A 23,672-nucleotide genomic window follows, 5' to 3' on the forward strand; every position below is an offset into this window, starting at 1 on the left:
TGTTCTTTGTCGGTCCAGTTTTTCTGAACCACTTGGTGGTATATATTCTCAGCTATTATTAAAATCACGTACCAGTTGCTTACTTCTTGCTGTTCAGCGACTATTATTTGTTAAGATGTGTGATATTTGGAGTACAGAAGCTTTAAAGTAGTGTATGTATTTACGAGCGGTAAAAACGATATGCTGCTGTTGTTTATTAGACGTAATATCATCAGGTCACCACTTACCACGGTTAGTACCTGGTGAATGTCCCTTATTGCGAATCGGAATGTTTTACACATAAATCAGATATTCAGACAATATTAAGTTAACAAAACTTCGTATTCATTCGTCACTCTCTGCTTCACAGAGGAGAAGTAACGAACAAGATGAAGATGACATACTGTACATTTATACTCGATAGTGCGTGATAATTTCTTAATAATTATATGAGTTGGTCGTTTAAAATAAGCAGAACACTCAAAGATAACAATAGCTTTTTGTACAAAAAGATTTATTTGATAAATGAAGGTGATGCAAGTGTTTATTTGAAGCAAGTGTAAAAATCTTCCCAAATTGGTGCTGTTGTATTTGTGACACACAGAAATGATTCATGAAATACCAGTTGCACAGTAATGATTTTAATATAGTTTACACTACAGATGCTTATGAAATTTTGCCTCTGTCGTCTTCCAACAAGCATAACACCAAGTGCAATGCCAGACACAGCGCTGTCGCTATGGCGACGAGATGAGATATAAGTTTCTCACTTTAGGCCTGTCTTGTTCGTTGAAAGAAGCAATACAGGTATTAGACAGACTACTCAGTTGTATTAATATTGCTGTTCTCTGCTCTTGGATCTTTTTTAAGCTGCTCTGTATAATGTTCATTAACGTAGCTAGACACATGTAACACGTTAATAACTGTGCAAACATATACGGCATTAGAGATGATATCTTAGAGTAATGGTGCTTTCAAAGAGTTTCATTGTTTCGTATTTTTTGAAATGAGAGACACTTACTGAGGCACTGGCGAATAGACATTGTGTGCAGGTCTCGAATCGCGCAGAGTTTCTATATTAACTTGGCGCACAGTTGTAGTCTCTCATGAAATGTCTTTGCAGAAATTGTTCGCCACATACATGGCAGCTGCTTATGTTCATAAGACAACCCTCCAGAAGACATCAGTCATGTGACGCAGTAGACGATGAGGGTATTCTGGCCTATGTTACTTTTACTGTAATCTGATTGCAAATACTGTTTGAGATGATCTGAGGCAATTAGTCCTTTTGGGTACGTGTTCTGCTCTGCTTGCGTGGGACATCTACAGAGCTGCTACCATTATTTAGTGTCTGTACTGGCATGTTCTCGGGTATGCATTTCCACGCAGTAGTAGTGCGTCACTGTGCTGAGTGCTGTCGGCTGTGGTGAGAGTCTGTGATGAAGGCGGCAGCGGCGCTGTGCAGAGTGAGCGGGGATGCGCCCGGCTACTGCTTGCCGTGCGTCTCGTGGCCGAAGGCGTCGCCGTAGCCGGCTTCCCGGCCGTGGCCGCCCTCGGAGGACACGCTGCCCGCGCCTGCGCCGTAGCGGATGCCGCCAGAGGCGCCACCGCCGCTCTCCGTGTGGCCCGGCTCGTGGGTCGCCAGCACGCACGCTGCCAGCGCCACCAGAACCAGCAGTACCTGCCGGGCAAAAACGTTCTCTCTAATAGTGCACTGCCAAGTGCTTGTGATACGCATAAGATTTGGTTATAAAGGCATGTCCAACTGAGCTTCACATCAGATTCAGATAATCGACTGAAAATAGTATTAATCATTTTGTGGTACAACTTCTTTCCTTAAAAGCCTTTTCCTCTCAGTACCCCCCCACCCCCACCCCACCCCTCCGAGGTTCGATTCCTCCCTTGGGCATGGGTGTCTGTGTTGTCCTTAGTGTAAGTTAGTTTCAGTTCAATTAAGTAGAGTGTAAGCCTAGGGACCGATGACCTCAGCAGTTCGGTCCCATAGAACTTACCACAAAAACCTCCCGATACTTCGTAAGGAAATGTGGCTCTGCCTTGAGCAAACACAAAAGAGCAATAATTGTAGCTGCGTTGCGAATACGAAACAGCTTTGTGACTGTTGTTGTGGTCTTCAGCCCTGAGACTGGTTTCATGCAGCTCTCCATGCTATTCTATCCTGTGCAAGCTTCTTCATCTCCCAGTACCTACTGCAGCCTACATCCTTCTGAATCTGCTTGGTGTATTCATCTCTTGGTCTCCCTCTACGATTTTTACCCTCCACGCTGCCCTCCAATACTAAATTGGTGATCCATCGATGTCTCAGAACATGTTCTACCAACCGATTCCTTCTTCTAGTCAAGTTGTGCCACAAGCTCCTCTTCTCCCGAATTCTATTCAGTACTTCCTCATCAGTTATGTGATCTACCCATCTAATCCTCAGCATTCTTCTGTAGCACCACATTTCAAAAGCTTCTATTCTCTTCTTGTCTAAGCTATTTATCGTCCACGTTTCACTTCCATACATGGCTACACTCCATACAAATACTTTCAGAATGACTTCCTGACATTTAAATCTATACTCTATTTTAACAAATTTCGCTTCATCAGAAACGCTTTCCTTGCCATTGCTAGTCTACATTTTATATGCTCTCTACTTCGACCATCATCAGTTATTTTGCTCCCTAAATAGCAAAACTACTTTACTACTTTAAGTGTCTCATTTCCTAAACTAATTCCCTCAGCATCACCCGACTTAATTCGACTACATTCCATTATCCTCGTTTTGCTTTTGTTGATGTTCATCTTATACCCTCCTTTCAAGACACTGTCCATTCCGTTCAACTGCTCTTCCAAGTCCTTTGCTGTCTCTGACATAATTACAATGTCATCGGCGAACCTCAAAGTTTTTATTTCTTCTCCATGGATTTAACACCTACTCCGAACTTTTCTTCTCCATGGATTTAACACCTACTCCGAACTTTTCTTTTGTTTCCTTTATTGCTTGCTCAATATACAGATTAAATAACATCGGGGATAGGCTACAACCCTGTCTCACTCCCTTCCCAACTACTGCTTCCATTTCACACCCCATCTGCTTTCTGTACAAGTTGTAAATAGCCTTTCGCTCTCTGTATTTTACCACTGCCACCTTCAGAATTTGAAACAGAGTATTCCAACCAACATTAGCAAAAACTTTCTCTAAGTCTACAAATGCTAGAAACGTAGGTTTGCCTTTCCTTAATCTTTCTTCTAAGATAAGTCGTAGGGTCAGTATTGCCTCACGTGCTCCAACATTTCTACGGAATCCAAACTGGTCTTCCCCGAGGTCGGCTTCCATCAGTTTTTCCATTCGTCTGTAAAGAATTCGCGTTACTACCAATATCAAATACACTGAAGAGCCAAAACAACTGGTACACCTACCTAATATCGTGCGGGGCTAATTTTTTTGGAAATTTGTGGTAACGTCTTATGAGACCCAAATGGCCTTATGGACCAAACTGCTACGGTCATCGGTCCCTAAGCTTAGGCACTACTTACTCTAACATAGACTAACTTACGCTAAGGAGAACACACACACCCATGCCCGAGGGAGGACTCGAACTTCCGATGGGGGGAGCCGCCCGGACCGTGACACAAGACCCCTTAGACCGCGCGTCTACCCCGCGCGGCTCTAATTAACATAGCTAAGAAAAGACACAACATGTTGTTTAGTGAGGTTTAGTGAGGATTATCTCGCAATTCATTTAGTGAAAACAGTTTTGCAACATCTTAAGCACGTCTCGAAGTCTTTGAGGTGAACAATGTAGCTGCAGAATGCAGGGAAGAAACTGATTTTGATAGACCATGGGCAAAATAAGCCTAAAAATAGTGGCGGAGAGGTGAACTCTGAAGAGGACTACCACCTCTAACATGAATATCACTGCCGTGAAAGTGCTGAGTGCAGTTCTAACATAATACATCTACATCCATACCCTGCAAAACCGCTGTGAAGCGCATGGCAGAGGGTACGTATGGATCGCTGGAAGAATGACTGCTGTAATGCCTCTGTGCACGCTGTAATTACTTTAATCAGGTCTTAGCGCTCGCTAAAGGATCGATACGTAAGGAGACGAAGAATTTCTTTAGATTCTTATCTCCCTCTTTAAATTTTGTTGTTAGGTTTTGGCGGATAAAATTAGCGCCTGTCTTCAATCGTCTGTCAATTTAGTTTTTTCAGCATTTACGTGACCTCCCGTTAGTCGAAATAAACCAGTTATCGTTTGTGCTGCCCTTCTTTGTGCACGTTCAATATTCCCTTTTGGTCCTATGCGGTATGGGTCCCATACACATGACGATTATACTAATGTGCAGCGCACAATTTGTTTTTTTAAGGAATCTGCTTTGTACACTGTTTCCATTTCTGACTCACAAAAGCTGTAGTCATAGAATACTCCTTTCCTGAGTTTTGTGATCTGCACTGTTCTACATTTCTGAACATTTAAAACAAGTTCCTAATATTTGCTCTGTACTGAAATTTTACTGAATGTAATTGATTATAAATAACTGCAGCACCTGAAAATATTATATTATTTGAGATATGTGCATGAACAACGTACAGTTGGAAATAGCAAACTCCCCAGTTTTACATGTTTCCGCCCACTTCAGTTCTAGTAAAAATGGTGTTTTGTGTTCTACGTTTTCCGCAGTGCATGTCAATAACAACTGCTCAGTGTGACTTTCGTACTAGGAAAGGTGCGGATCCTCCTGGTGCACAAAGCATTAGACAATGGCATGCATTGTTCCGAGAAACAGGCTGTTTGTGTGAAGGCAAATCGCCGGACCATCCCGATTGTCTGACACAGACGTCAAACGCATCCGTCATTGTTTCACAAGGAGTCACAGAAATCCGTTCGCGGTGCAGCTCGAAAGCTCATCGTGCCCCCAGTCCGTCTGGCGTGTGTTGCGTCGACGTTTACACGTGCAAGCACACAAATTCCAGCTACTTCATGCTCTTCGTGAAGGCGACAAACAACAACGTGTGTAGTTCCGTAATTTCGTTCTTGGCAAGATGGACGATGACAGTTTTCTTCCACGCTTAGTGTTTAGTGACGAGGCAACTCCATTCGATTGAAACAGAAAGATGAACTTTCATAATGCGAGAATATGGGGTACGGAACAACAACATAAAGTTGTCTCTTCAACATTTAATGTGTTTTGTGCAGTTTCACGGGAAAAAGTGTATAGTCTATTTCTCTTTGCCGAGAACACTGTTACAGGAAGTACATATCTCAATATGCTTGAGAACTTTCGTTTTCCACAGTTGGAGACTGATTCGAATGACTTCATTTACCAACAGGATGGGGCACCAACACACTGGCATGTGAAAGTGCGGGAATTTTTAAATCAAAGGATCGGTCATATTGGACCAAATGATTCAGCCTCACGTTACTGGCCTCCAATGTCAACGAACCTGCCTGTATGTGATTATATCTTGTGGGGTTTTTTATAAAAGAATCTGTTTGTGTGCCTCACAACAATGAATGAATTGAAATTTCGCATAAGCTGTAACTCAAGACATGCTCGCAGCAGTGTGAGAACAATTGGAATACCCCATTGACACATGCCGTGCATCTCAAGGGGTCATATTGAAGACTTGTGAAAAGGTATGAAAAAAACTTTTTGAGTTTCCCATTCACCAAAAAACAAAATTCACTGTATATGTTTATCAATTTCAGAAATACAGACATGCCAAACTGGATGATTCTTTTTGATACGCCATGTAATTACGTGTTAACCACTACCTTTCTCAGAAATCCTTTTTTACTGCTGTAGCCAGCCTGCATTCTCTCTACATCGCCTGTCATTAATTATTTTGCTGCTCAAATAACAAAACTCATCTACAACTTTTAGTGCTTCATTTTCAAATCTAATTCCCTCAACAGTGCCTGATTCGTCTACATCACATTATCGCTTTTTTGCCTGTGTTGATGTTCACCCCACTACCTACACTCCTGGAAATGGAAAAAAGAACACATTGACACCGGTGTGTCACACCCACCATACTTGCTCCGGACACTGCGAGAGGGCTGTACAAGCAATGGTCACACGCACGGCACAGCGGACACACCAGGAACCGCGGTGTTGGCCGTCGAATGGCGCTAGCTGCGCAGCATTTGTGCACCGCCGCCGTCAGTGTCAGCCAGTTTGCCGTGGCATACGGAGCTCCATCGCAGTCTTTAACACTGGTAGCATGCCGCGACAGCGTGGACGTGAACCGTATGTGCAGTTGACGGACTTTGAGCGAGGGCGTATAGTGGGCATGCGGGAGGCCGGGTGGACGTACCGCCGAATTGCTCAACACGTGGGGCGTGAGGTCTCCACAGTACATCGATGTTGTCGCCAGTGGTCGGCGGAAGGTGCACGTGCCCGTCAACCTGGGACCGGACCGCAGCGACGCACGGATGCACACCAAGACCGTAGGATCCTACGCAGTGCCGTAGGGGACCGCACCGCCACTTCCCAGCAAATTAGGGACACTGTTGCTCCTGGGGTATCGGCGAGGACCATTCGCAACCGTCTCCATGAAGCTGGGCTACGGTCCCGCACACCGTTAGGCCGTCTTCCGCTCACGCCCCAACATCGTGTAGCCCGCCTCCAGTGGTGTCGCGACAGGCGTGAATGGAGGGACGAATGGAGACGTGTAGTCTTCAGCGATGAGAGTCGCTTCTGCCTTGGTGCCAATGATGGTCGTATGCGTGTTTGGCGCCGTGCAGGTGAGCGCCACAATCAGGACTGCATACGACCGAGGCACACAGGGCCAACACCCGGCATCATGGTGTGGGGAGCGATCTCCTACACTGGCCGTACACCACTGGTGATCGTCGAGGGGACACTGAATAGTGCGCGGTACATCCAAACCGTCATCGAACCCATCGTTCTACCATTCCTAGACCGGCAAGGGAACTTGCTGTTCCAACAGGACAATGCACGTCCGCATGCATCCCGTGCCACCCAACGTGCTCTAGAAGGTGTAAGTCAACTACCCTGGCCAGCAAGATCTCCGGATCTGTCCCCCATTGAGCATGTTTGGGACTGGATGAAGCGTCGTCTCACGCGGTCTGCACGTCCAGCACGAACGCTGGTCCAACTGAGGCGCCAGGTGGAAATGGCATGGCAAGCCGTTCCACAGGACTACATCCAGCATCTCTACGATCGTCTCCATGGGAGAATAGCAGCCTGCATTGCTGCGAAAGGTGGATATACACTGTACTAGTGCCGACATTGTGCATGCTCTGTTGCCTGTGTCTATGTGCCTATGGTTCTGTCAGTGTGATCATGTGATGTATCTGACCCCAGGAATGCGTCAATAAAGTTTCCCCTTCCTGGGACAATGAATTCACAGTGTTCTTATTTCAATTTCCAGGAGTGTATTTCCAAGATGCTATCCATTCAGTTCTACTCTTCCAAGTGCTTTGCCATCCTGTTTGCCATCTTGACATAATCGCCGGCTGGAGTGGCGGAGCGGTTCTAGGCGCTACAGTCTGGAACCGCGAGACCGCTACGGTCGCAGGTTCGAATCCTGCCTCGGGCATGGATGTGTGTGATGTCCTTAGGTTAGTTAGGTTCAAGTAGTTCTAAGTTCTAGGGGACTGATGACCTCAGCAGTTGAGTGCCATAGTGCTCAGAGCCATTTGAACCAATTTTTGACGTAATTACAACGCCATCGTCAAACCTCACAGTTCTTATTTCTTCTCCTTGAGCTTTAATTGGCCTTCGAAATTTCTCCCTGGTGAATATACAATTTTAATAATATCAGGAATAGACTTCAATCCTCTCTCACTCTCAACTAGTGCATCTCTCGACTCCTTTAACTGCAGATACCTTTCTGTACAAGTTGCAGACAACCTGATTTTATACCCGCTACCGTTTAATTTCAAAGAGTGTCTTTCAGTCAACATCGACAGAAGATTTACCTAAAACTATAAACGTTGTACCGTAGTTTTGCCTTTCTTAACCTTCCCTGAAAGTCATAGGATCATTGTTGTCTGGCGTGTACCAGAAACGATCCTCCTCGATGTCGGCTTCTAACAATTTCTCCCTTCGTCTGTAAATAATGCGTGTCAGTATTTTGAAACCTTTATCGCTTTATTCATTTTGCATTGTCCTACATTTTACGAAAATGGATAAGTACCTTGAGTTGCTTGCGGTAATTAGTGAGGAATCAACAGTCATCCAGACGGAGATAAGGCCGGTATTACACTATCAAATTTCTTTGTCAAAGATTTGATCAAAGATGTGATCAAATATTCCGTCAAATATATTTGACAAAGATCTTTGACGTAGTGCTAGAAGGGGTATTACACTGTCATCATATTTTTCGTCAAATTTCAAGATGGCTGACAACAACAACTTGTTCTTAACCGCAGCAGTTGCATGTACCACAATTGCACTGTGTGCACATGCGGAAGAGAAGTGGAGAAAAAAAAGGAAACATACCTGGGTGAAGCCGTGGGTTCTTCGACGACACGATAAAAGCATTCAACAAAACTTGTTCCGTGAGCGTATAGTGGAGGACGTCAAGTCGTACATCAATTACTTAAGAATGGATGAGCATACATTTCTGTAAGTGCTAAGTGAAGTGTATCCTCATATCACAAAGCACAATATTCTCTTAAGAACTGCTTCATCTGCAGAAGACAGGCTCACTGTAACACTCCGATTCCTTGCTACAGGAGAGGGTTAGGTTAGGTTAGGTCAGGTCAGGTCTCCAATCTTCATAATCTATTTTTGTATTCAGGGTGGCCCCCGTTTTAAGCTTCAGCTTCATACATCTCTATTAATTTTGTAGTTGTCGGCACACACCAATTGTATTTACTGGCAGTGTTTATAAGAACACTACAGACGACAGGACGCTGCAGCGATGCTAGCGCTCCATGTGGTAACATGTCACATTGACAGTGAATAGAAGAGAAGCGACTTCTTTGATCAAATCTACAGCGAGGCCCTAGATTTGATCAAATATTGGACGACATTTGACAAAGTTCTCTATTACACCATCAAATATCTTTGACAAAGATATTTGAGAAAGAAATTTGATAGTGTATTATCGGTCTAACATTGAATGAACACATCGGCGGCGGACGCCTTGACTCCGGCGAGGCGAGCAGTGCTGCGCGCACGTGAGCCGGAGTCACGTGCGGCTGTCCTCCCCCACCCTGCTACGCCGGCAGTCACGGCCCGGGCCGCCGCGCCGCTTTCTCCCGGCTGCGCTGCGCCCGCGCCCGGCACTTCTCTCGCCCCGCCCACTGACTCTACAGGCCGCCCGGCGGGTCCGCTGACGCAACCTTCCTTAAAGGGCACACGATCCCTATCGCCGCAAAAGGCAAATGCCTCCCCTTGTAACAGCTGCGATGCCTGCCGGTACTCCTGTGGCATTCCGTGCCCTGCGTTTCGACTTCCACCAACTTGAGCAAAGAACTCCACCGACAAACTTTAAGAGACTATTCAGGAAAATCTTCTGACTTTTCTGCTCCAGGGGAACAGTTATCTCCTGTGATATATAGGGTAATGATGTAATGTGATTAACTCGCTTTGTCATCTCAATTACTATTTTTCCTGTGAAAATACCTTTATCAACAAATAAAATGGCTGTTGTATGCAATCATTCTATCACGAAAGGATCCGAAAACCTGCCAGGACCGCGTGACCGCTACGGTCGCAGGTTCGAATCCTGCCTCTGGCATGGATGTGTGTGATGTCCTTAGGTTAGTTAGGTTTAAGTAGTTCTAAGTTCTCGGGGATTGATGACCTCAGATGTTAAGTCCCATAGTGCTCAGAGCCATTTGAACCATTTTTTGAACCTGCCAGGAAGTTTCATATCAGCACACACTCCGCTACAAAGTGAAAATCTCATTCATGAAAGGATCCGGCTTCTCGTAGGCGCATATGTAGAGAGGCAAAACTGCTACGATGTGGTTGTGGGAACAATTCAGTTTAGCGTCATTGTGCTGCCCTTCCTTCGTTTTCGTGAAGACGACGGTTCAAACCCTCGTCCATCCATCCTGGTTTAGGTTTTCCGTGATTTCCCTAAAACGCTTGAGGCTTTTCTTCGAAAGGGCACGCCCGACTTCCTTCCCCATCCTTCCCCAAATGCGGTGCAACAGATAATTTCGCTGTTTGGTCCCCACCTCCAAATCAATCAACCAATCCAGTCTATTCAGTGAACCGATACACGAAGTTCACATCAGACAACTCTTCAGCTCCACTCAGCGACTGGGTGTTGTGGTGTCTTTATCATCATCATTTAATCCCCATCGACGCGCAAGTTGCCGAAGTGGCGTCAAATCGAAAGACTACCATCCGGCGAACGGTCTACCCGACGCGAGGCCCTAGTCACACGACATTTACATTTATTTACAGTAAACCTATCCATATTCCCGTGTTTCCTCGTTAGCGTACAACTGGCATTGCCCGAAAAACAGCTCGAGGACGAAGAGAAAAGTGGGTATTACTGTTGTCAACATCAGTTACACTGAATGATGCGAACAACAATGTTTCCATCAAGACACACAGCGAACGCCGTCGATATTTGCGCTGTCTTCCAGATATTTTCATTGCAGTTCGTATATAAAGATGTGGTGTAAGAAATCAAAGCAAATGCAACCATTATTTAATGAATTACTGGGGGCCACGCGTTCGTCATATCAAAATAGGCAGAAAATATAACAGAACTTCCTGCGAAGTTTCGTCGGAGGGTTCCTGGTTCACGTTGTACATTTTTACTCTCTGTAACCCATCATACGGCGCTTGTCGAGGATACAAACTTTTTTGTTGTTGTTTCTTTTTATGAATCTTTGACTGCTTTCTTGAGGAGTCTTCAAATGGCTCTGAGCACTATGGGACTTAACTTCTGAGGTCATCAGTCCCCTAAACTCAGAACCTAACTAACCTACGGATATCACAAACATCCATGCCCGAGTCAGGATTCGAACCTGCGACCGTAGTAGCAGCGCGGTTCCAGTCTAAAGCGCCTAGAACCGCTCGGCCACGACGGACGGATTCTTGAGAAGTCCTGCGATTTTCTTTACAGAGGAGCACACTGCGTCTTCATTTCTTTGTTGTAACTATTTCAGTCTTTGTCTTCCTCTATAATTATTTCAAGCGCCGTCGAAATTCTTTCTTGATGTCTTAACTCATGTCTCATCATCTTTGTCTTATGTATATCTCTTTTTCTGCCAATTTTACTTAGAACCTCCCCACTTCGTATCTTATCAGTCCGTTTAATTTTGAGCATCTTTCTGTAACCTCACATCTAAAACGCTTCTAATGTCTTCGTATCAGGTTTTCCTACAGTACATGATGTATTTTCATACGGTGCTACAATCCAGACGTATTTTCCCAGATATTTCTTTCTTTCTCTAGGGCGCGTTTTTCATATCATTAGATAGAGACGTAATGTATTAGCGTTATTTGCCTTCTACTTGCTTGTTTCGTGCAGTTTGCTAGGAAAGTAAAAGTATACAGGCGTATATTCTCAGACATCTCTTTACCGAGGGAGTTGGCGCAGTGGTTAGCACGCTTCACTCGCATTCGGGAGGACGACGATTCAGACCCGCCTGCGGCCACGCTGATTTAATTTTCCATGATTTTCCTATTTCAGCCAAATGCCGGGGTGGTTCTTTTGAAAGGGCATGGCCGACTTCCTTCCCCATCCTTCCCGGTGGGACCGATGACCTCGATATTCGGCCCCCTTCCCCCCAAATCACCTCCTCCCCGCCTCCCCTTAGATATCTCTTTCTCTAAAGCGCATGTTTGATGTTTGTGGACTGAGACGTAGTGTGCCAGCGTTATCTGCCTCCTTCTGGCTTCCTTCGCCGAGTATACAGGAAAAGAAGAACTGTAATCTAACTCTACCGTCATAGCCATCCCATGGACCGGAGTAACATGATTCTAGCCTTAGATCTCAAACCGATTGCTAAGAAAGTTCTTCGAAGGCTATTTCAGTATCAAATGGTCTAAGTATATTAGCGTTTCGTACTGAAATAAGAAGAAATTAATTACAATTAAATCTTTTAAGGAGATTCAAATAAGTCTTGTATGAAACACGAAATGCACAATTTTCACGACAGATGCCGGTAAAATGATTATCAGAAACTCCAGTATGTTATTAAACCAGAACAGAGTTGGAAAGCACTTGCTACGAAATAAAATCGTTGAACGTGTTCTCTAAACCAATTTTTAAGTGTTGCAATTAGCGCGAACATGTCTTTCATAGTAAGGTCTTAGTTGAGCAGTCTGCTCTCCTACAGAAATGCAACTGATACATCATGTACGTAACAGTGTATCGTGACTCACTATAATTAACGCTTGTGAGCAAAAAAGTCGTGCTCCTGTTTTTATGGATGTGTAGGCGAGTAGAAAAACAAACAGGATGACGTCCAACTTCCCTGAAAAAAGTTACCTAGCTTAACATTCCCGCTCGATTAGTGGACTGAGTGAGGTGGACGCAAAGTCAATGCCGGATTCGAATTCGGGTGTATTGGTTACTAACGTTCCGTGCAGTCAACCGTTATCAACCTAAAAGCACTTCAAGTCACGACAGTCTTCCTTCCCGTGTTTGTCCATCGAATCTCATGGTCCCTTCGTAAATATTTTGATGTCTGTGGGCCGCACACTTTACTCTAACATTCTTCTTTTGAGCGGATGACTAACAACAGTTTCTTAAGCCCAACGTCTTGGGGTTGTTGCAGAGTGTTTTGGGATGCATCTCTGGAAACTGAAACAATTTGTGGGACAGACTGTCGTTATCAGAACAAAATCGTCAGATGTGAAGATAATTTCGGGAACTGCAAGAGAGTGTTATCGGGGCCTAACTGTTTATACGTTCCATTAATGATTTGGTGGATAATGTTGGACGCTCTGTGAGGCTATTCCGCAAACGAAGCTGTTGTGTGTGAGAAGACTGCTGCGCAAGAAGGCTGTAGTGAAATGTAGGAAGACCAGTAGGGAATCGACGGTTGATACAGGGGCTGGGAATTGAACCTGAACGTAAGTAAATGTAATGTGTTGCTCACAAATAGGGGAAGTGGTCCATTGCCACTGGCGATAAAACACTGGAAACGATAACTACCGTGAGTTACCTATGGGTGTCCAACCGAAGCAGCATACAGTGTAACGACCACATTAAAAGAATTGTAGGGAAAGAGATAACAAGCTGAGATTCATTGGGGGAACCTTAAGTAAATGTCACTCATCCACGAAAGAAGTGCCTTACAAAGGGAATGCTTAATATGCTGGATTAATAGTATTTTCAACGGAGAGCGGCGCGTTTCGTCCCAGGATCATCCAGTCGGCACGAAACGGATGGGCAAGTGCTCCATAAAATCCAGTGGCAGACAGTACAAGAAAGCCGTTGTACATCACGGAGACGTTTATGATTGAAATCCCGAGAACACACGTTCCAACCATTGTCGGGCAACGGATCACTTCTTCCCACGTACGTCTCGTGAAATGACAGCGACGAGAAAGTAAGAATTTAACGCTCACACGTCGAGCTGTATACAGCAGATCTTTCCTCTCTAGTTCTTTCGCCTCTCCTATCGTGAACGGAACACCGAGTGGAGGGTGGGGTAGGAGGGGCGAGAACGAAACAATGGAATGAGAAGAGTACCCTCCGCCACGCACCGAAGATTGGTTGCGTAGCATAAATGTAGCTGTAGATGTGGATGAGATATCCAGAAATTTGTTCTAAAACTGAATTATCCAAAACATTTTTTGATCTGACTGGATATTTTCCTCGGGATATCATTACTTTCGTTTTATTCTACAAATTTTGAAGTAGTATTTCTTGGTTATTTCATTCAACTGGTATACTGATCTGTGCTCTAAGCTTTGATTCTGGCTCTGATACTGAAAACAAAGTACACAAATTCCAAGCTGTCTGCGGTACCACTGGCAGAACATTCGGTCATAAACTTCAAAAAGAGACCATCCTTAAATTCTATAAAGTGGTGGCGGTTCCTGTGTTATCCTATGGAAGTGAAAGCTGCGTTACAAAAATAAATAAATTAATATGTACCGGGTGATCAAAAAGTCAGTATAAAATTGAAAAATTAATAAACCACGGAATAATGTAGATACAGAGGTACAATTGACACACATGCTTCGAATGACATGGGGTTTTATTAGAACCAAAAAAAAAAGTATTGCTAGACGCGTGAAAGATCTCTTGCGCGCGTCGTTTGGTGATGATCGTGTGCTCAGTCGCCACTTTCGTCATGCTTGGCCTCCCAGGTCCCCACACCTCAGTCCGTGCGATTATTGGCTTTGGGGTTACCTGAAGCCGCAAGTGTATCGTGATTGACCGACATCTCTAGGGATACTGAAAGACAACATCCGACGCCAATGCCTCACCATAACTCCGGACATGCTTTACAGTGCTGTTCACAACATTATTCCTCAACTACAGCTATTGCTGAGGAATGATGGTGGACCTACTGAGCATTTCCTGTAAAGAACATCATCTTTGCTTTGTCTTACTTTGTTATGCCAATTTTTGCTATTCTGATCAGATGAAGCGCCATCTGCCGGACATTTTTTGAACTTTTGTATTTTTTTTATTTCTAATCAAACCCCATGTCATTTCCAAGCATGTGTGTCAATTTGTACCTCTCTGTCTACATTATTCCGTGATTTATTCAGTTTTCAAATTTATACGGACTTTTTGATCACCCGGTATATAAAATAAAATTAAAACAGCAGGGACCAGGTACCTAAGGAAAACGAAGGGATGCGCAAGAAGTGGTATGATTAGAAATAAAGATATTAAAACAGAATTAAATATTTTCAACATGAGTGAAAAAATTCGAAAATCTAGAGATTGGAAACAACACCTCATGAGAATGCCAGGTCACAGATTTCTCCAGAAGATCCTGAACTACAAGCCGAATGGAAGACCTCGAAAGTGATGGGCAAGAAAATGATGATAATACTAGGAAAGTAGAACCGAGCGAGGCAGCGCAGTAATTAGCACACTGGACTCGCATTCGGGAGGACGACGGTTCAAACCCACGTCCGGCCATCCAAATTTATGTTTTCCCTGGTTTTCCTAAATCGCTAAAGTCAAATCCTGGGACGGTTCCTTTGAAAGGGCACGGCCGATTTCCTTCTCCGTCCTTCCCTAATCCGAGCTTGTGTTCCGTCTCTAATGACTTCGTTGTCGACGCAACGTTAAACCCTAATCTCCTCCTCCCCTCTTACTGGAAACTATAAGTAGCTAGATGTCGTTTCCATCTGTGGAAAGAAAGAGCTTTGATGGTTTTAATGAGAAGCACTAATTGGGGACTCGGGCAAAGAAAGTTTATTGCGAAAAATGTGATACCGCAGGGTCAGGTTCTTGGGGATCGTTAGTGGAGTGGCTGTAGTGTAGTTGTTGGCAAACACTGATATACGAGGAGTCAAGTGCAGACTGCCTGGGACGTGTACGGCCGTGAACTTGGCGGTTGCCCGGCGGTCCACGAAGCTGGTAGCCTTGGCGAGATCCGCGACGCCTGGCTGCTCCGACAAGGACACAGCGCGCCGCAGACACCGTGGGATCGCCGGCGAGGGCGGCCACCAATCACTCACACCTGCTGGCTCTGCGTGTTCTTGCATAACCGAGGCTTACGGTCTACTGCTAGACCAGCCACGCGGCTCAGTGCCTATCGCAGTTTCATTGTGCTGCGTCACTCGGTAGCTGGAGACTTCAGTGTCACTTAAGAAGCAGTGTAGTTGATCTTACGAGGCTGAATGAACATCATTTCGTCCCGCCAGAGTCGCCAGTAGGTGCTCCGCCACAACCAGGCACTCCTCTTTCCACTGATGCCTGGCTCTCTGCCTTAACAGTGACTCTAGAGCCTGCAGGTAAATGGGACACTGCGGCATGCACTGTTACATATTTAGCTGCTGCGCCATCTTACTTTCTGCATCTGAATTACGGCGGATATCCGGAAAGTAAGTTCCGGTTGATCACGAAAAGGAAACCAATTTGAAAATTCGTCTGCAACAGATAGCTACAGCTTCCAGCCACTGCTCCACATAGTCACCACTCCGACTTAGACATTTATCGTAGCGTTGTACCAACTTTCCAATACGCTTGTCATAGAAGGCAGCCGCCTTTGTTTCCAGCCAATTCTCTACGCTCATCTACAGCTCGTTGTCTGTGCGAAAATGTTGTCTTCATACCCAGTAGTTAATGTGAGCAGAGATGAAACACAGAGGGAGCCAATTACGGGCTGTAGTGCAGGTGATCAAACACTTCCCATCGAAAACGCTGCAACAGCATTTTCATTGCCCCTGCAGATTGCGACCGAGAATTGTCACAAAGTAGGAACTGTATGACAGTTCTGTAATGTGGGTTGCATAACATCAGGCGAAATCTCTCAACAGGGCCTCATAATTGGCGGGAGACACTATTTTATACGCATCTTTTGTGCTCACCATGCGCTCAGAACTGAAAAGAATGAAGTGATGTAACCGACAGGCACACTAGAGACACTGTCGTACAAATATGTGGAAAGCTTTATAAGATTTTCTCAGTGGTTTCAATTTCTTGACCGATCGAAACTTACTTTCCGGATATCCCTCGTACCTGGCCCGCTATCCAGCACAATAATTCAAGCTTCCTCTCCTATTGCAAGAGAACTAGATTGTTTTGGATACATTTCTTTGCCAGATATATACAACGCTCGCCCAAAAAGTTCTGAGAGTGATTTTATTCCTGGCGTAAAAATGACGTCAGCGCAGTAACTATGTCGGCAGCCTCAACAAATAAAAGATGTGCTTTCGACCCGTCAGTCGTGAGCAGCGAGTGTTAAGTACGGACGTATTGCCGTAGTATTTCAACGTCGTTGTTTAACAAATCGCAACAAAGCAACATCTCCAAATCAAGTGTTCAACACACTCTCCAGAATGTTTTAAAGAAGAGAAAAGTTTCTGCAAAATTTATCCCGCACACCTTGACTCCCGAAAAAATAAGTTATGAAATTGAAATTCCGACCTTAGTCGCAATCAGGCAACGAAAATTTTTGTCGGACCGGAACACGTACCCGGATTTCTCGCTTTATGAGAGCGGTTGCCTAAACCGCTTCGCCTATCCTAGCATGTTTCACGTCCGTCCACCCCGAATTCCAGACTAGTCGGACACTACTGACATAGCGTCCCCCGTCCACTAACCTCACTGCTGGTTTCCACCGCAAGATCTCGAACGAAGACTGAATCTGTACTGAATGATCAGTGATTGCCGTCAGTGCGCATACATTTACAGAGTGGTGTCTTTGTTTTTTCGGACATGTCCGGAAGAACAGATACCACACTCACACAAAACATGAATAGTCAACGCTTTGACGTCATAGCCCACATTCAAAGCAATGGAATGCGGTAGTTGAAAAACATCACACATGGTCGTACGAACTTTTTGTGTTTTGCACTCTAATGTGGCGGGGAAGGAGGAGGGCGGCAGGGGGCAGCAGACGGACTACGTAGAACACCTCAAGATAAATACCATCATCTTAATTTATTCGTATTTTTTATTAATCCAATCAAGAAACTTTTTGGACTGCATGGTGCCACGCCGAAGAAACCATTACTCATCCAAAAGAGACATCATCTGATAACGTGTAACACTGTCTCTACTCTTGATAATACTTTCAGTTGGGCGAGAAGGAGAATCCATAACACTCCTCAGGTGTGGCATATGCAAATGAAGCCACTCACTGATGATTAGGTCCCGTAGAGCTTCCAAACTACCTAACTTTCACCCGCTACCCCAAATAGTCTCAGACATTTTCTGTGGGAAAAGACCTCTTGCTTGAGCGTGTGTCAAACCAGAAACGTTTGCAGCCTGTGACCCCGGCTGTACTCATGTAGGAAGACGATCGTACTTATCATCAAGATGTAGAAGGCAGTAAAACTCTCGGCCACTGAGAATATTAAAATAACGCCCGGTTCATGTTCACGGTAACCTGAATGGGAGGGCCCTAGTCATTCTACGTAAAACACCCCAAAACATGACTGAACCAGCTCCGGCGTGAGGTACACCCTGGATACACTGCATTTACTTGCTGAATTGAGCCGTCGGAGCAATCGACTCGTTGACATCGTTTGAAAAGAGCCTAAATCGCGACCCATCAAACCACAATACGTTTCTCCAGTCATCTGCTGTCCAGTTTCTCTATTGTTTGACCCATTCCAGATCTACAGCTTTATTGCTGCTGTGACAAATGACCTTGTTTAAGGTACCAGACTGAACATTTCCATTGGATGCCGTTTCCTTCCCGGGGTTTGCTCTTCGTCTGGATGCAATGGACGTTCACTTACTGAAAGCAGCAAATTCCAATCAGGTCTGAAATTTATTTCCGTTTACAAGACGGAAAAATTCGTTTCCGTTCCCTGCAGTTTTGTGCCGTGTTACATAGCTGCGAGTCATAACAGCACTTCTCGTAGACACAATGGGCAGTACACGCTGGTGTGTCATCTTTATTCAGGGTGTGGTCATGGAGACTTTGCGACACTTTCTGCCATTCTGCCACTTGCTCCCACCAGTCCATCATAATGCACTGAATCCATACAACCGACAGGCACATAAACACCACTTCACTGCCATGACTTATATCAAGGCTGAAAAGTTAAATGACCACCTATTACACAAATCGTACACCAAAGAGAGCGCTCCAAAGGGACCATTGTTCTCTTTTATGGCGATGACTGAGATTACGTCTGGTGGAACGAAGAGGAGTTCTTGGTAGGTTGGAGAGCAGCTGCTAGTAAGTTTAACCTTTGATCCGGTCTCTGGGAGGCACTTGAATGGTCCAATCAGCAGAGTATTGTTCTCGAGAGCGTATGTCAGTGTTCGAAAATATTTGGATTGTGAAATTTCAGCTGCAGCCAAAAGATCAACTAAACATACACTCCGCCAGGGGTAAAACAGTTCCTGTCACAATAAAACAGTGGACTGAAACATTTGCTTGAATTACATGACGACGTGACATATTTATAGAAATTGTACCAAAAGGTGGAGGAAACGTGTTGAAAGTCTGCTCGTTGTTAAGGATGTGATCGACAGAGTTCTAGGATATAAATTTCCGTTTAGTGGCTTCGTCAAAGATCAACATAATGCAATAAAATCATTAATACCGTAAATAATATTTTTGTGTCGCTCAGCAGCCTGGTGCAGCTCTTTCAATTGGAAGCCATTTCGGCGACTTGCGTATCCATAACCACCGGGCGAACTGAGACCTACAGTTTACCATGAAATGCGGAACGCCTGTCATTTCTGGCGATTCTTCATGTGATTGAGAGGTGAATGATAGTTCAATGGCACAGTGAAGAAATCCGTGGACCGGCCGATTTCGATGTCGCGACCTTTCTGTTCCCAGACATGAGCTTCACAGTTGCACCACCAGGTCTGACTTAGTATTATGAAAGAAATCAATCTGATCGCCAAAAGTGGAAATTTCTTTAACAACCCAGAGCAAGTGGAATGATTACACAAAACAAATTTTAGAAAAAGCAAATGCCAGACAGAGATTCATTGGAGAAATCTTAAGAAATGTAAAAAACTGACCTACAAGACGCTGGTTCAGTTACTTCTGGACTATTATGAATCAACAGGCGTCACATAACAAACGGAAAAAATCCAACGAAGAGCGGCTGGTTTCCTCACGGGACCTTTTGTTCGGTGCGAGAGTGTCCCGGGAATACACAGTTCCAATGGCACACGCTCCAAGAGAGGTGTTGTACATCACGGAAAGGGTTTACTCTTGAAATTTGAAAAGCGTACATTCCAAGACGAGTCGGAAAATGCATTACTTCCTACCACATAAGTCTCGCGAAATGATCGCGACGAGAAAGAGAAACTAGATGTGATACGGGGCTTTACCTGTGTACAGTTCAGCAGATGTAAAAAATGTGCGTAAGGTCTCCTTTTTACCACAACTACAGACACGCTTTCTAATATGAAAGATTTGCAATGGGGCATCTATAGAGTAAAAACTCCATCCGATTGCGCTCGTCTGTAGGCAACAAATGCAAAGTATTACGCTCTTTACAACTAGTAAATTTTTTTGTTAACCACCCTGGGAACGTAGATCTGGTACCAACTGAGTTTGCTTATGATAAGCCGAGTGTTTGTTAGAACAAGTCACCTCATTTTTTAAAATTATATTTTTGTTCGTATTTATATCGCGTTTCTTTTATTGCCGCACAACTTCTATACAAACCAAAAGAGTAGATATTCCTTTATAACGATGGGATCGTACAGGTATCTGAATTTACATGTACACCATAATTAAGATTCAAGCCGTTGTAAGGTTCAGATCACATTTTTCTCTCATGAGGATAAAATGATGCAGTTTTCCTTACTTCGTGCATGCACTTTACAGCTAGATTTTTTAAACAGGATCGCAGTATGAAATCTGAGAAAAAATGAAACATTGAAAAGACTTCTGTGTTCACGAGCCCAATATAATAAACATCATAAGATCAGCAGAAGACCGTCATTGTGTATGTATTCAGTGTTGCTGGTTTTTAGAAGAAAAAAAAAAAAAAGATGAATGGTCTTCAAGAGCTCCATAAATTTGAAAACAACTAACGAGAGTTATGTGATGGTGACAATCGCGTTTCTTACCACTGCATTGGTGTATTGTACCATTTTCTAAGTTAGACGATATGTGAAAAGGTATGATCTGTTGCCATGAAGTACATCAGTTTTGTGGTAGTATCAAATTTAAATTGTCCCAGCGTGCCAGAAAGTCATATGGACATTTTTCCCCTTAGAATGGTCCTAAAATACTTGTTCTCGGCAGTTGTATTTGACGCACACATTGCGAAAACCTTCAAAACTCATCTCGAGAAACAATAAGAAGCATCCGACTGAAGTACTTTATCAGTAAAGGAACTTGTTAGCAACTGAAAGAGACGACAAACGACTCACAAGCGTATTTCCTGAGTAGTTCGTGAAACTCATGTCACCGTATTAAAGTTACTCAAGCGAAACATTTGCACACTTAACATGGTTTTATCACAGCAGATGTAACTGCCAATATCAGAAAGATAAATGTAGTTTCAGTAATAAACGTCGAGTAATGATGCATCAAAACTTACTAGAGAGGTACAGATACTCAGTTTTCAAGAGCCACTTGTTTATTCCTTCTAGCCAACGCTCTCGCCGCTGTGGTACTAACGGTTCCCGTCGGATCACCGAAGTTAGGCGCTTTCGGGCTTAGCTGGCTGTCGAATGGGTGCCCGTACCGGTCTGTCGAGCGCTGTTCGTAAGCGGGGTGCACTCATCCCTTGTGAGGCCAATTGAAGAGATATTTGACCGAGAAGTAGCGGCTCCCGTCATGAAACTGACAACTGCCGGGAGAGCAGTGTGCTCACCACATACTCCTCCTTATCCGTAGCCAGTGTCGCCTATCGGCTTAGGGTGACATGGTGGTCGGGCGGTACTGTTGAACCTGTCGAGGCCTGTTCGGATAGAGTTTGGTTTATCCCGTTTCCCATAAGGAGCACACCGTTTAATAATGTGGTAATTGGTATGACTGCCTTAGAGTCAGCTATTTGTGCCTTGTAAAAGCCCAGAATAGCTGTACTCCATACAAGCCACATCCTCAAACCTCTGCTAGATGGAGATGAATATCTCTTCAAGGTGCAGCCGCAAGAATGGCTGCTAACTATTTGAAAAATATCAGTCGGTATCAACAGTTCCAAACAAGTTTGCTGTCATTATTTAAAATAAATACGTGTGGAAAATATTCGAAGTGCTTTTGGATAATTGAAATTACGTAATACGTTAATGAAAAATATATTGTCATACATCTTATGAAGGAAGTGCGCCTCACACTCTTTAACTACGAGCTGCACTTGCCCCAAAGACATGCACAGTCTTAATGTAAGCCATTCCAGTCGTGGGTGCTGTATTTCAAGGCTCTACACCTGACCATTCGTACATCTTATCCCCAGTTTGACAACTAAAAGGCTGTTTTTTTGAATTATAAACAAAGTCTGAACACGTTTAAATGATTTTTTTAGAAAATATTAACTACTGTTTTGCTCGTGGGCGCCTTTCTACGATCTCCTGACCGCGGTGCATACTTACCAGAAACCTGAACATGGTGCAGAGCTGTGATCCAGGAAACAACTGGAGGTACGGGAGAATGCAGTGCGGCAGTTTATATAGCGGTGAAAGTGCGGCTGCGTCGGCGTAGTGGGGCGGCAGGGTGGGGCGGCGGAGCTCAACCTAAATAAGCTGCGAGGCGGCGAGGCGGGGTTCAAGGATGGGGACCAGACCAGTCGTGCAGCGCTCCGGTCCAGCCGCCAGCCGCCAGGGACCAGCTGGTCCGCTCCAGGCCGGCCGCACACAGACACACGATACGGGCCGGCGTGTGGGCACACGGGTCCAGAGCCCGGCTGTCGATCGGAGTCACAGGACCAATCGGACAGCTTTCTCTCTTTCCACAGCCCGCCCACCGTCCCGTCGTCTTCAGAACCAAGAAAACGTTTTCAACCCATCAGTCAACTCCCTCGGTTTCAGTTCGCTGTAAATGTGACAACCACCAATTCAGACCAATTCAGTTCCACCCACTGTTCTGCCCTCAACTATAAGATTTTTTTCATTTTTTTTTTTTTTTCAGCAGCCTTCTCGATGGTTTGATACAGCTCACTACGAATTCGTCTCCTGTGCCAACCCTTCTACATCTACATCTACATACATACTCCGCAATCCACCATAAGGTGCGTGGCCGAGGGTACCTCGTACCACAACTGGCATCTTCTCTCCCTGTTCCACTCCCAAACAGAACGAGGGAAAAAATGACTGCCTATATGCCTCTGTACGAGCCCTAATGTCCCTTATCTTATCTTTGTGGTCTTTCCGAGAAATATAAGTTGGCGGCAGTAAAATTGTACTGCAGTCAGCCTCAAATGCTGGTTATCTAAATTTCCTCAGTAGCGATTCACGAAAAGAACGCCTCCTTTCCTCTAGAGAGTCCCACCCGAGTTCCTGAAGCATTTCCGTAACACTCGCGTGATGATCAAACCTACCAGTAACAAATCTAGCAGCCCACCTCTGAATTGTTTCTATGTCCTCCCTCAATCCGACCTGATAGAGATCCCAAACGCTCGAGCAGTACTGAAGAATAGGTCGCATTAGTGATTTATAAGTGGCCTCCTTTACATATGAACCACATCTTCCCAAAATTCTACCAATGAACCGAAGACGACTATCCGCCTTCCGCACAACTGCCATTACATGCTTCTCCCACTTCATATCGCTCTGCAATGTTACACCCAAATATTTAATCTACGTGACTGTGTCAAGCGCTACAAGCGCTACACCACTAATGGAGTATTCAAACATTACGGATTTCTTTTTCCTATTCATCTGCATTAATTTACATTTATCTATATTTAGAGTTAGCTGCCATTCTTTACGCCAATCACAAATCCTGTCCAAGTCATCTTGTATCCTCCTACAGTCACTCAACGACGACACCTTCCCGTACACCACAGCATCATCAGCAAACTGCCGCACATTGCTATCCACCCTGTCGAAAAGATCATTTATGTAGACAGAAAACAACAGCGAACCTACTACACTTCCCTGGGGCACTCCAAATGATACCGTCACCTCCGATGAACACTCACCATCGAGGACACCGTACTGGGATCTATTACTTAAG

General features: G+C 44.6%; 1 long non-coding RNA gene across 1 annotated transcript; it reads right to left on the reverse strand.

Annotated features, from left to right (window-relative positions):
- Positions 1-476: 476 nt before the first annotated feature.
- Positions 477-22,306, reverse strand: LOC126260834 (uncharacterized). Its single transcript, XR_007546649.1, has 2 exons — positions 22,091-22,306; positions 477-1,660 (listed from the first exon to the last, which is right to left on the reverse strand). It is a non-coding gene; the product is annotated as an uncharacterized LOC126260834 (long non-coding RNA).
- Positions 22,307-23,672: the final 1,366 nt, after the last annotated feature.

Source organism: Schistocerca nitens, chromosome 5 (genome assembly GCF_023898315.1).
Source record: "Schistocerca nitens isolate TAMUIC-IGC-003100 chromosome 5, iqSchNite1.1, whole genome shotgun sequence".
Classification (NCBI taxonomy): Eukaryota; Metazoa; Arthropoda; class Insecta; order Orthoptera; family Acrididae; genus Schistocerca; species Schistocerca nitens.